The 15,365-nt window shown below is 30.2% G+C and overlaps 1 protein-coding gene across 1 annotated transcript in view; it reads left to right on the forward strand.

Moving 5' to 3' along the window:
- The first annotated feature begins 14,804 nt into the window (after positions 1–14,804).
- The window catches only part of LOC127721730 (NADPH oxidase 5-like), a 41,240-nt gene continuing 40,679 nt past the window's right edge, over positions 14,805–15,365 (forward strand). Inside the window, exon 1 of the mRNA XM_052228527.1 lies at positions 14,805–14,896. The gene's annotated coding sequence lies outside the window, so the exon portion shown is untranslated. The remainder of the gene's footprint in view (positions 14,897–15,365) is intronic.

The following is a 15,365-nucleotide window of genomic DNA, read 5'->3' on the forward strand; positions in this document are numbered from 1 at the left end:
TATGATCTTTTTAATTCTAATTCCAAATTAGAGTTTTGACCCCAATGTCACGGTCCACTGAACATAGAAATGATAGTGCGAGTGGGGCATCCGTGTACTATGGACACATTCTTGTTTATGTATACTTGCATCTTCAATGTTGACAGCATACTTATCGGCTGTAAAATTTGATATTACAATATGCGATGTCTAAATTTTTTTAAACACAATCTATTTATTTATAAAAAAAATCCCTCGCCGTCTTACTGTTAATTTACGCTGAAAAAGTGTCATTTCACTTTAATGACTTACTGTTTTTTCTAAAATTTCATCTTAAGAAATGACGTTATTTACGAATATCCTAAGATTACACAAATATAATATAATTTAAGAGGACGAAAACTAATTTTAATGAATTTTTGAACTGGTCAGTTTAGATATTCCTATTTTGAATCAATCACATGGTTAATCGCATACGCATTATAAGAGTCAATTTTTAAACCACAAGTATTTTTACACGGGTGAAACATATATATCTATATTCTCAATAAACCATATACATAAGTATAGAGAAGATATACGTATTAAGTTACTGTATAATCATCTTCATTTAATTCATTATACTTCACCTTTTTTGTAAAATCTATATAGTTTTACAATTATTCGTTAATAAGTATTGTCAATTTACTTGTATGCAAAATTCTAACTTTTTGAGGAGTCCTTATGTGACATGTTTTAAGGGATAAAATATTTCTGCACCTATCCAACATTGTTATATTTTTCAATGGCAGTTCATATTTCTTACTCTTCATCCCGGTCGACGCACTTTGCAAAGCATACTAAGTCATACTAAGTTGAATTATTGTATATTTGTTTTTCTCGTTTGTGTACGCGTTGAGAGCTAGTAGACCAAGGTGACATTCAAAACTCATTATTCGAAGAGAAACTTACAAAATCATTGGAAATTAAAGGAAAATGACAAAAAGAAATATCAGTCTACAAAACATTACGTAGAAAAACTAATTACTGACAACACGAACCGCACCAAACATCAGGGTGATCTCAAATACTGAGGAAAACCGTCGAATATCACAATCAATAAAGACTTACTGCGATTGTCTGTGCCAGCTCGAACGTATCATCACATTGATTTATTTCGTAATTCAAAAATGCATGCAAATTCTCGATGACTCCATATTGATACACCAAATTCTATTACTGACATTACAAGTAGGTCAAATATTTTTTGAATAAAACATATACCAAATTATATTACTGACATTAAAAGTAGGTCAAATATTTTTTGAATAAAACATATACCAAATTATATTACTGACATTACAAGTAGGCCAAATATTTATTGAATAAAACATATACCAAATTATATTACTGACATTACAAGTAGGCCAAATATTTGTGGAATAAAACATATACCAAATTATATTACTGACATTGCAAGTAGGCCAAATATTTGTGGAATAAAACATATACCAAATTATATTACTGACATTACAAGTAGGTCAAATATTTATTGAATACAACATATACCAATTATATTACTGACATTACAAGTAGGCCAAATATTTATTGAATAAAACATATACCAAATTATATTACTGACATTACAAGTAGGTCAAATATTTATTGAATAAAACATATACCAAATTATATTACTGACATTACAAGTAGGTCAAATATTTATTGAATAAAACATATACCAAATTATATTACTGACATTACAAGTAGGTCAAATATTTATTGAATAAAACATATACCAAATTATATTACTGACATTACAAGTAGGCCAAATATTTTTTGAATAAAACATATACCAAATTATATTACTGACATTACAAGTAGGTCAAATATTTTTTGAATAAAACATATACCAAATTATATTACTGACATTACAAGTAGGTCAAATATTTTTTGAATAAAACATATACCAAATTATATTACTGACATTACAAGTAGGTCAAATATTTTTTGAATAAAACATATACCAAATTATATTACTGACATTACAAGTAGGTCAAATATTTATTGAATAAAACATATACCAAATTATATTACTGACATTACAAGTAGGTCAAATATTTATTGAATAAAACATATACCAAATTATATTACTGACATTACAAGTAGGTCAAATATTTATTGAATAAAACATATACCAAATTATATTACTGACATTAAAAGTAGGCCAAATATTTTTTGAATAAAACATATACCAAATTATATTACTGACATTAAAAGTAGGTCAAATATTTATTGAATAAAACATATACCAAATTATATTACTGACATTACAAGTAGGTCAAATATTTTTTGAATAAAACATATACCAAATTATATTACTGACATTAAAAGTAGGTCAAATATTTTTTGAATAAAACATATACCAAATTATATTACTGACATTACAAGTAGGCCAAATATTTATTGAATAAAACATATACCAAATTATATTACTGACATTACAAGTAGGCCAAATATTTATTGAATAAAACATATACCAAATTATATTACTGACATTACAAGTAGGTCAAATATTTATTGAATAAAACATATACCAAATTATATTACTGACATTACAAGTAGGCCAAATATTTATTGAATAAAACATATACCAAATTATATTACTGACATTACAAGTAGGCCAAATATTTATTGAATAAAACATATACCAAATTATATTACTGACATTACAAGCAGGCCAAATATTTATTGAATAAAACATATACCAAATTATATTACTGACATTACAAGTAGGCCAAATATTTATTGAATAAAACATATACCAAATTATATTACTGACATTACAAGTAGGCCAAATATTTATTGAATAAAACATATACCAAATTATATTACTGACATTGAAAATAGGTGAAAAACTTTTGAAAAAAAATGAGTATTAAAACAATTCACCAAAGATACAAAGCCAACTTTTGGAGCTACCATTTGATTTTTATGGGGGGGGGGGGGGGGGGGGGGCTAGGATGAAAAATTTTGTCCTGCCTTTTTATTTTTCCCTCTTTTCGGTCCTGCCTTTTTATTTTTCACTCTATTCGGTCCTGCCTTTTTTTTTTTAGTTTATCCTGACTTTTTTATTTACATTAATTGTCATCCTGCCTTTTTTTTTGCAAATAATCTCATCCTGCCTTTTTTTTACTCAAAACTCCTGTCCTGCCTATTTTTTTTCAAATTTCATCCTAGCCCCCCCCCCCCCCATAAAAATCAAATGGTAGTTCCTTAGCTTGACATTTGTATATTTTGATGTCAACAATTCAAGCGATCTATATACTGGCAGATTTTTGCCACAGCCTTTACCGTATCATTGTAACTCAGAATTGTATTTGATACTAATCCACCATATATAATTATATCTTTTTACCATACCGATACTATTGCCATTGAACATAGACATTCTTATGGGCACATCTTGTGCCCCTTTAACGTTATACGCATCACAGTTTATAGTCAAACGCGACATTTAGGAGTAATATTGACTGGCCAGAAGTCAGCATAACGTGTCAGAGTAGGGTGACATGTATTCCCTGTGGATTGTTATTATGTGAACTAGCACGTTATAAAAAGCGTTTCAGTCTTGTTCGGCAGGTTTTATATTCATCTGACATGTAACATTATGATTGTAAATGTTTTTTTGTTGTTTTTTTTTTCAAATTAGCCTCCAAACCTTTCAGTCTAAGTTGTCATAAAAACGGAAAAAAAAGAAAAAGAAGAATTGCGTACAATTGTTTAAATTAAAAATAACGACTTTAGAAGAAAACAAAATATTTCCCTGATAGTGGTAGTCTCTTCTCATCTCAGTATTTGTTGATAAATAAGCATTACGTGGTAGATACCTTTTATAATCTATATATTATACTATTTAAAGTGCATTTTAACTGATGATTTATTCGATTTCGACAGTTCAAATTGAAATTAATTTATAAAAATTGACATCAACTACCAGTATGCTCATGCTATAATTAATTAAATAATATTAATAATTAAAGAAAACCAACATTGTTAATTTAAGGACTTTTAACATAATAAAATAATATGGAAAAGTCAGAACGTTCTATGTGGACCATCCCAACTTTTGCTGTGGGACCATCCCAACTTTTGATGTGGGACAATCAGAACTTTTAAAAAGTGGGGAAAAAATATAAATAACACATACAATGTAGCTTAGAGGGTGATATAGTAAATTGTTATCCCGAGAAAACATTATTAACCGAGGCGAAGCCAAAGGTTGACAATATTTTCCAACGGGTACATTATAACTATCAGCTCTATCATCCTCCATGTTATGTGTTATTTAATTGATTATACTGAATGTTCTGTCATTATTATTTTTTAAATTGTAAATTGAAAGTAATCAAATATGACTTTAGGTACATTACAGTAATTAGAAGAAAAAAAACAACAAAAGTGTACCTGCTTCAAAAGAACGATTTATTCTTGTATGTGTATAACAGTCCATGAAAAAGGCCTGGGGCCGCAACGTTAGAACTTATGCGTGGTCTTTAAAATTATTGATACAAATTCAATTTGTTGTTTTATAAATGTTCGACTTTGGTCTGCACGAGAAGGTGACATTCAAAAAATTGTCTCCCGCTGAGCCATGGGAAAGAGTAAATTGTCTGTGTTGTATTAACCAATCAAAATCTGGCATTTTAATGGAAGTATAATAATCAGGAATAAACCATCAGAAAAAATACATTGATTACGGTTTGAAATAGACTGAAACGTTATTCGAGTGTGTTCTTATTTGTCAGTATATATTATGAAATGTGGTATTTGTTTATTGCGTAATCGACAATAATGACTGTATGCTTCTTGAATCCGTAAAAAAGTTGGTCATCTGACTAAAATTATCAAGTACTGTGTGAAATCTGAAAGGTATTGTGATATGAACCAGTATTAAAAAGGATAGATTGATTTTCACCCGATTCATTTGTCACAAAGGCATTTTTAAAAGTGTTTTAATTAGTTTCACAGTTTTCTGTGTATTCGTTTAAACGTATCATATTCAGATCACTTGTTGGAAGATAAATAAGAAGGGCAGTCGTAAACAAAATATTATTCAATCCAAATCTTTATAGAAACTAGTCAATGTATTATCTTTCATAAACCACAAAATCATGTACAATATAAATCATTCTTTTGATGCAAATTTTAACAAAATAATAATTCATAAAACAACCTGATATATTATTAAAAGTCATCGAAGATATCATTGTTTTCCGTCTAAAACACTTATGGAACGTATGTTGCTGAATGACATTAGATTTAATATGTATGTATCTTTCTGTGTTGTGATGTTGCACTGTTGTTTCGGGTGGGTGAGGGTTGGCGCCTGTTGAAGCGTTTGGGCCCGCTGCGTTTGTTTGCGCCTGTCCTAAGTCAGGAACCTGATGTTCTGTGGTTGTCGTTTGTTGATGTGGTTCATAAGTGTTTCTCGTTTCTCGTTTTTTATATAGATTAGACCGTTGGTTTTCCCGTTTGAATGGTTTTACACTAGTAATTTTTGGGGCCCTTTATAGCTTGCTGTGCGGTGTGAGCCAAGGCTCCGTGTTGAAGACCGTACTTTGACCTATAATGGTTTACTTTTATAAATTGTGACTTGGATAGAGAATTGTCTCATTGACACTCATACCATATCTTCTTATATCTATGTATTTTACATTGTTGTTTAAGTAAATAAAGTACATTTGGGTGTTTTCCCATTATGTATCTTTGGGTTGCTCACCAAATTGTGTTACGGAATTATAAACTATCAACTGTCATACAAGTGGGAGGTTTAGCTATTTTCGTCATTAAATGCCTGTACCAAAACAGGAATATGACAGTTGTTTTAAATTCGTTCTGTTGGTTGATATAGTATAACGTTTGATTATTTCAGGTTTTATGAACTTCCCCCCTTTAAATTTACCTTTGAGTTCGATATTTTTGTTAATAATGTTTCCCTTGGAAATTGGTCATACTTCTTTAGAAATGTCGCACTGCATGCGTATATACCTTTCTAAACAAATTGTACACTCTGAAGCAATGCAAAAAGATAGCATATATTAAATACCCTTTAACATTTGCCTGTATCTAAATACATTAAGGAGCTTTCATCTGCTTCGTATTAGTTATGCAGACCCCTAAGTGACCGTTTAAATATTTTTCTTCATAATTTGTAATTAGCAAGAAAAAAATCTATATATTTTTAAAAGATTATTTTGTATCATTGAAAATATGTATGATGAATATTTTTCAAAAGAAATTGCCAAATATACAAAATTCTAAAATTTGAAGCTCAAACACGAATCTCACTGAGCAAATGCTGGGTCATTTAAATACTTAAAACATATATAATATCTACATAATAAAGTGTGATATTAGTTCGTACATCTCTTTTTTTTGTCGGACAATTCATAACTAAGTTTTTGCAATTTGATTTTAATTGCACTGTTCGTACGTTTGTAATTTCTATTTAAAATGAATATACTATTAAAGTGCACATTTCACACTGCGCACAGGATTTTATCTCAGCTTATAATGTCTCTCAGGTCAAGTTTTAAATAAGCCAGCAGAGTTGTGAAAATATCTAACACCAATACTACATTCGCTTTCAACCAAAAAAAAAAAAAAAAAAAACAAACAGCTACTGATTTAATTTTTGAAATGAAAAGGTCCATCTGAATTCCACACATAAGGATAATGATAAAGATAGATGTATATTTCTTTAGGAAAATATGGATAAGGAAACAAAACATGAAAACAAACATATGACTTCTAGAGTTCTATTTATTTACTGTCCATTTAGATCGAGTCTGAATAGTTTGAATATCAAATGTTATCGAATTTTCAATTGCTTTAAACTGTTTTTTAACTATCGTACATGATCAAGCATTTGAAAGAGTATTACAGAATAATTATAAAAGATTGGCTTACCAAGTGATTGTTGTCCATTGTCATAGACCCCAGGGTAGCCGTTAAATTTCTTTTTTAAAATACAAATTCATATTGATACTGGAGGGGTGGACAGGGAGGTACCCTTCTCCCACCTCCCGACGCTATCTCCCACCTCCCACTTTTAGAATCTTTTTTTCTCTCCCACCTATTTTTTGTAAGTTTTGGCAATGAAATTAAAGAAAGGATATTGTAAGAAAAGGAGGAATCAGGCCTCCTCACTTAACATTGTTAATGATGAGGAAGTAACTAAGTTGAAATTACACTTGAAATCAAACAACAAGTGAGAATTGTAATTTCAAAACAAAGCAACCATTTATTTTAAAATATTTAGGTAATTTTATTTTGAACACTGATAAACTGTTAAATGCGTAGATAAAGTATTGTATTTACGAAAATAACCGGCTCGGTAAGTAAGTTTTTTAATTAAATCGGTGAAAATATTGTGAATCTTTAAAATGATATGTTATAGTATACATGCGATTACATTGATGACCATTAAAATATTAAAGTAAAAATTTAAATTACAAGATGGTATGCATCTTTAATATTTTACAATAAAGTAATATAAATTAATTTAACGTGATACTTTTATCTTCTTTCCATATGTATTGATAACGACGGTTGTCATGTGGAAGAAAAAGTGTTTACCCTTCCGATGCACATGTGTAGCTCTTTTTTATCATTTTTATAGGGGATCGTGTTGCTCCATTCTTAGTTATATTTTGTTTTAGCTGTAAATCTTTTTGTCGTTTGCATGTTTTTTTGTCGTGGTTTTGTATGTTTTTATTAAACCTTGGACTTTTATTACCAGCCTGATACCTTCACTCTCTCTTCTCTGTCCAATTCATCAACCAAAAATAGACTGATTTCTATTTAAAAAAAAAATCATTTGAGACTATTTCGTTACCAAAAGTTATCTGCCATCTGTAAAACTAAAAGATACAAGATTTATTATGTAATGCACCAGACTATCTAATTAAAATAGTTGTTAGACAGCCAAATTAGTTACGAAATGAAAGAGCGTTAAAAACCAGAAATCTCCCCAAAACGTGTGAAAACTTTAGCTATGGTTATATATGACTGAGGTTGAAAAACGTAATATTTTGAATGATATTTTTAGTTTTAATAATAGTAAATTTACAAAATTGTATGACAGTTGTAAAATGTGTAAGATCAGTGTTAGACTTTTAAGATTAGTATAACTTAATATATACTGGCGGACTTTAGAAACGCAACACACATTTTGGTGATTTTTTTACCAAATCATGATTGATTCTCATATAACTACTATTCATGCTTACCATACTTCTTTTTGTTTAGAAAAAATCAATATCTGACTTACCTGAGGTTATTGAACATACCGGATTATTGAAGTTGCACGAATTTCTTGAAGCGAAATTTGAAACCCATAATTGATTTTCTTAAGGTTTTCTTTTCGTGAAACAATTCTTTCAATTCATACCCACACTTTAATCATTAAAAAAAATGTTGCATCTCCATAATGCCGAGATTAAGCAATGAATATCTAAATAAAGCCAGAAGAATATTGCAGGCAGGAATACGTGAACGTGCTGTTTCTAGACAATTTCACGTCAGAAACTCCTCTTACTGTCCTAACAACAACGGTACATGCAGACGAGTATTTGTTGATGACCGCCAATGACCAGATCAACATGTAGTGACAACGCAACTTCAATAAAATTTGATTATTAAACGTCATTTGCGAGACTATGTTTACGGCTGTAACGTCAACTGCTTATCTAGTCATCGAATGACATGGCAGACAGATTCATGCCAAAAATGTTTCCCATATACTGAAATGCCTTAGAATCGACTGCAGAAAAATATTTAAAGCCCTGAAGTTTAAGCCGCTTTATTGCCAAAACTCACTGTAATGCATGGGACAGAGGCAAAGTCAGAAGGTACAAAACAGAACTCAAAACATGCTCCAAACAACAAACGTTTAAACCCGCTAAAATTGTTTGCACCTGTCCTAAGTCAGGAATCTAATTTTCATTAGTTGTCGTTTGTTGATGTGGTTCATAAGTGTTTCTCGTTTTTTATATAGATTAGACAGTTGGTTTTCCCGTTTGAATGGTTTTGGTTTGGTAATTTTTGGAGCCCTTTATAGCTTGCTGTTCGGTGTGAGCCAAGGCTCCGTGTTGAAGACCGTACTTTGACCTATAATGGTTTACTTTTATAAATTTTGACTTGGATGAAGAGTTGTCTCATTGGCACTCTTACCACATCTTCTTATATCTACAAACAGAATTGGTTGACCTTTCTGACAATCATTTTGGCGTTGGTTACAGGCAGTCATTGCCTTCGACGGTGACACATCCTTTGAAAAGAGAAAAACCAGGGTGTCGGTGCATACCACATGATTTGAACATTCAAAATGACGTCATCAATTCATCTGTCTGTGACCAAGCTAAAAGTCGCTTCTCATATTATTTTGGACTTATACTAAAAATTTACAATTCTGACATTTTGGACTTAAATTCATTGCGTTTAATTATTCATTTGATATTTTGGTTACTTTTTACATTTCTTATCCATACCTTTTAATTGATAAGTTTTGTTGATTAATTTGAAATTCTCAGTTTGGACATTGAGAATAATTCAGCATGGATACTTTTATTACAGATGGACTGTGTTCAGTGTAAAGTCCTGAGTCCAAATCTTCCTTTTCAAAATTATAAACAAGTATTTAGTATATGTAAGAGAATGATAATCCCTTTCTTCATGATTAAGTACGAGCGATAGCGAGTACTTATCATGAAGTAAGGGATTATCATTCTTTTACAAACTTAGAATATTGTAAAGTGCTCCAGACTTAAATGATCTCTTGATTGGTTGTATTTAAGAATTAGTTTCATTGTCAGTACAATGTTTGTAATTAATGCATAACTTCCTTTTTTAGGCATGATTTCATTTATGGATTAGTTTTAGTGATATAAGGACCTTCTTATAATTTTGGAAAATATAATAAATTATGTATTAAACATTAGATGGCACAATAGTACAATGAAATGGTAAGAAATGTTTCCTGATTGTGAGTATGAGTGTAAATCATGTAATATTTTAGCCAGGAATTATCTTTTTGTTTATTTCCATTTCAAATCAATAAATTCAAAATTTGAGTTACAAATAAATTTTATTTTACAACCAATGTTTTAGTCCAGTCCTTTACATCAAATACTACTTCATTATGTCAGGGAAATGTTCAAATACAATGCCTTTAAAATAGTTTGAAATATATTCAAAAGTTAAACTAAATTCCCTTTTTTAGATTTTTATCAGAATATTGGAAATTACTATTCTCACCAACCGCGGATCCAGTAACCAATGTTACTGCACCAGTAAACTTCATCTAATTTTTATTTTATTTTTTGTTTGTTTCAAAATTCAACTTTTAGTCAGTTTTAATTACAAAATCTTTCAAGCTGATAAATGTGCTTCGGGGCATTTGTAACTCATTTATAGAAACTCTTTGTTTTGAACTGTAAGTAGGTGTTTTGAACTGTAAGTAGGCCTAAACAATAGGATAATCCCTTACTAAGAACACGATTTCATTCATTCTTCACAATTTAGAAACACCAAATCCTACAATTTCATTGGTCGAAAGCACTTTGCTATATTCTAATACACAATTGAAATGACAAGAATAAACATAACAAATAACAATTGATTTGAGCAATATTGTACACTGTCAAGGATTAAACTATTTTTAGAACTTGAAGAATAAAGTTAATTTACTAATCTGATTATGACAATTTAGAACATACTCACCCGTTCTCGTCCAATGAAAAGTCAGTTTTTTTCCCCTCTAATTTTCATAGTACATGGTTTTCCATGCACTATAAAATGCTATACATTAATGACTTTTCATTGTAGATTAATTATGAAAGTGAACTCTTAAGAACTACACTAACGAAGTGTTCAATCCCTTGAGGCATTTTCCTTGGTAAAATAGCCTACTGATTAAAGATGAAAGAGAAAAGAATAAACAAAAATAATTTGAATTTTGCAAATGTTTATACATTTTGTTATGGTACACATATAATTATATAATAAACAAAAATGAGATGGGGGTAAAGATGTAGGTAAAATAATATTTATTCAATTTATATTCCTGACATTCGAGTCAATTTTTTTTTTACTTTCAAGAAAACAATGTCAGACTGCTGATATATAAAGCACAGGATTTTTCTTCTTCGAAAAACACAATACATGTATATTTATCAATAAAAAGTAAGCATCTATTGTTGAATGGTCTGAATTCAAATAGTTATACAGTGAGTTTTATAATTATAAAAAAAAATCAAATTTCAAAAAGCGGATTTATATAACATTGTGTACTTTTTAAAATACAAAAATTGAAGATATATAAGTATTAAATTTTACCTGAAGCAGAAGAAAAACTCAAATGTTTGAACAATTTATTCTTTTTGTCCTCACAAACTATGTCAGTGCTATTTCATTCCATCCATTGAAATGATCATTACCTATGTTATACATTCACTTCATTATAAAAAGTGAACTCTTATTTAGGTTTGAATATTACAATGGGAAAGGATAATTTTGTAAGGTCACTAGAAAGTGTGAATATGTTCTTAATTGGTCAGACAATACTTGGTCATGTTTTATGAAGATTTAAAGCCCAAGGCGTACGCCTTGGGCTTTAAATCTTCATAAAACATGACCAAGTATTGTCTAACCTATAATAAGAACATACATTATGAATAAGGTAAATGGTCACTAATTAGGTAACAGATTAAAACAAGTCACTCAATGTCCAAACTGAGAATTTCAAATTAACACAACAAAACATGTCAATTAAAAGGTATGGATAAGAAATGTAAATAGAAACCAAAATATAAAATGAATAATTAAACGCAATGAATTGAAGTCCGAAAATGTCAGAACTGTAAATTTTTAGTACAAGTCCAAAATAATATGAGAAGCGAATTTTAGCTTGGTCACATATCGATCTGCAAACTTTTTTTAGACAATAAAGAAATGAATGAAACTTATGTTTATACATTTTCTTTTACAAAGATTGCATATTTGAAAATGGTAATAAAACAGAATAATCAAGTGTTGCGTTTTTAAAGCCTGTCAGTATATTAACATTGTATAATTGGCATTTAAAGTGAAATAACACGATCCTTATATAAAAGGCGATTGTATCTTAAAATGACATTTGACACGATGATAAGCTTATATTATAAGTTTCTATAGCACGACCGGTCAAATCCAAAAGAAATAATAGAGTTAAGATAAGAAGCAATAGTTAAAAGTGTCTCGTCTTCTAACACCTACGTAAAATATTTCCTGTTCAATTTTTTTTTAAACTGACGTGGATAAAGACGCATTGTATACCATTCAAAAGAGAACAAATATGAAACATGAAAAATATTATTCAAAATGTTTAAAAGAGCATTAAATCGTCGTACAATAATCACCAGCTGTTTTAAGATATCAAACGTAGAAGAATTTGACAGATTTTAAATTTAATTGTATAGGGATAGTAATGTACAATTTAGTACAACTTGTTTTCGTTTTGCAACTAGTCCTTTTTCCTATACAATGAGAGGTGTACTGATAAACGTACCCTGCGCAAAATGTATAAAGGATCATTTGAAATAATGTTACAAGTCTATGATGAGGATCTGGATAGTATTCACAGAATAGAGAATAATGGACCAATACTACAGAAAGTTGGACCAACAAAATAAAGAATAGAGAATAATGGACCATTACTACAGAAAAATGGGCCAACAAAATAAAGAATGGAGAATAATGGACCAATACTAAAGACAAATGGGCCAACAAAATAAAGAATTAAGAATAATGGACCATTACTACAGAAAAATGGGCCAACAAAATAAAGAATTAAGAATAATGGACCAATACTACAGACAAATGGGCCAACAAAATAAAGAATTAAGAATAATGGACCAATACTACAGACAAATGGGCCAACAAAATAAAGAATTAAGAATAATGGGGAGCTAAAATATAAAGAATGGAGAAAACTGGGGAGAATTTATAAAGAATAAAGAAAAATTGGCTTCAAAAATTAAGAATACAGAATTGAAGGACCCCAATCCAGACCCTCATGTTTAGGTCCATTTTTGTCATAGCTCCTAATGTTGCAGCGTATTTACGAATCACTTGCATTCAAATGTTTAGGTTTTAGCGTTCTAGATGAAGGTTAATCTAGACGCGCTTTGGACGCATGAAAAGTTTAAAGTGTTTATTCAACTTTTATTAATCATAAACCTAAAATCAGCAAATTTTATGATAAGAGACTGTAATCCTTTTCTCCAAAAATACTATTTTGGTTGATGAAAGTTCCCCCCATTTTCAGGTCATTTTTAGAAATGAAGTGAGAAATCTAAGAAGTCTTATCAATTATTATCCTTATTTTTTTCAGTATATGTTATTATTAGTACTTCATTGAGAAGGCGTTTGTTTGTGTGTGTGTGTGTGTGTATTTTTTTTTTTTTTTGTACGACTGATAGTTAACCAGCAGCGTTACTGATCGAATGGTAGTAAAACAAAAACCTGATTACAATTTGCACGGCACATGTTTTAATATGGACCTTAATTTAAGGCAACAGTAGTTTATCAATGTTCGTATATATATAAATTCATAAATAAGATAAAAATCAAGGTAAAACAAAAACTAAGAGAATCGCCTGAATTTCAAAATAGCGAGACAAGATTCAGCGCAAGCAATGCAATTTATTTCAGCGTGTAAACTGAGGAAATCGCATAAGTATAACAGGTGCGAGACCGGATGCGTGAGCGCTATCTCCTATGCATGCATCACCCGCCATGCAAATCTACACAGTCAAAATGACAAAATCGGTAATAAGATGCAATGGTTAAATAACTGACTAATTACCAAGAAGGATGCCTCGGTGGCCGAGTGGTCTAAGTAGTCGTACAACTGTATCACTAGCTATATAGCCTGTCAACACTGAGATTGTGAGTTGGAACCCAGCAAGTGGCAGGTGCGCTCTACTCCAATCTTAATTGACCAGGATTGTCAGTGTTCCTACCGAAGGACGGTGGTTCTCTGCGGGCACTCCGGTTTCCTCCGCCAATAAAAACTGACCGCTACGAAATAGCACAATAGTGTTGAAAGTGGCGTTAAACACCAAATAATAAATCAATCAATTATCAAGAGACAAACAGCAAAACAAAGCGTTGTTTCTTGCTACATGGATCACTTCATTTATCTTTTTTAATGAGGTTCCTCTCCAATATCATAATCGTGATGTCGTACTACGAATTAAATTACAAGGTCAGCCCATACTAGTAAATAGTTGAATAAGCAACTTAAAGTAGAAATAACAATATCGCGGTTTGTCAGTTACATAAAAGGGGTACGTTTTGTTTCTTTAAATTATTATTTGTCACGAATATTAACTTAATCTATCAATGAATAGCACGAGCAACCTAATTCGGTTGAGTAAAAACATAAGCGTCTTTGTTTTTTTCACCATTGAAAATGATAAAGAATAAATAATTGACAGTCTTACGTACGACTGCGTGACGTATATATATATATATATATATAATTATATATATAGAACAAAGTACTTTAAATATTGAATACGTAAAAAAGATCACCCATTATATAGATAGGATATACAATATACAAAAGAAGATTAAGTTCAATAAAAAAAAAGTTAGCGCAGCTGGTTTTTTTAAGTATTTAAGTAATTGCACGCATTTCACTAATTTTAGAATTAGCTGATCTTATGTATTTGTTTTTTAACTGTAGTTAGCCATTTTACTGTACAAATACAGGTGTCAAAGGATAGTTTTCTCATTGGAACTCATACCATAGCTCCTAATTTGTATATCATGTGGTATTAGAATAATATAGGAATAGTGATATCTGGTATCCAGCTTCCACTGTGAGCAAACGGTAATATTCAGTTTATTATTTCGTAACAGATTCTTTCTGTCTTGTTTTCGCGGTAAAGTCTAAACAATCTAGATTCTTTTAGAAAATCAAAGACAAGGTAGGAAAATAAAACAGATCATTGAATAGAGGCATCAATGTGAATTGCAGCATAAAAATAATATACGTACAATGTACAATATCGAAAATTTTAATATATATTTGTGCACGCTACAAAACAGGCGAATAGCTTTGTGTTTCCTTCTGTTTCTGGGGCGCATACTTATAAATTTTCTATTTTCCAGTCATGCACCTATTTTTATACTATCGGTTTGGCTTTACTTTTTGGTTATTATTGGTTATAACAACACTTTAAGGTTTTCATTAGGTTTTGATTTTTTCAAATAATTTTGTCTCAGGCATCACTGTAGAGTTATTGTCTATCGACATTCGGATTAGGAGCAGTAGAATTGGTACCGTTAATGTTATACAT

Source organism: Mytilus californianus, unplaced genomic scaffold (assembly GCF_021869535.1).
Source record: "Mytilus californianus isolate M0D057914Y unplaced genomic scaffold, xbMytCali1.0.p SCAF_12, whole genome shotgun sequence".
Classification (NCBI taxonomy): domain Eukaryota; kingdom Metazoa; phylum Mollusca; class Bivalvia; order Mytilida; family Mytilidae; genus Mytilus; species Mytilus californianus.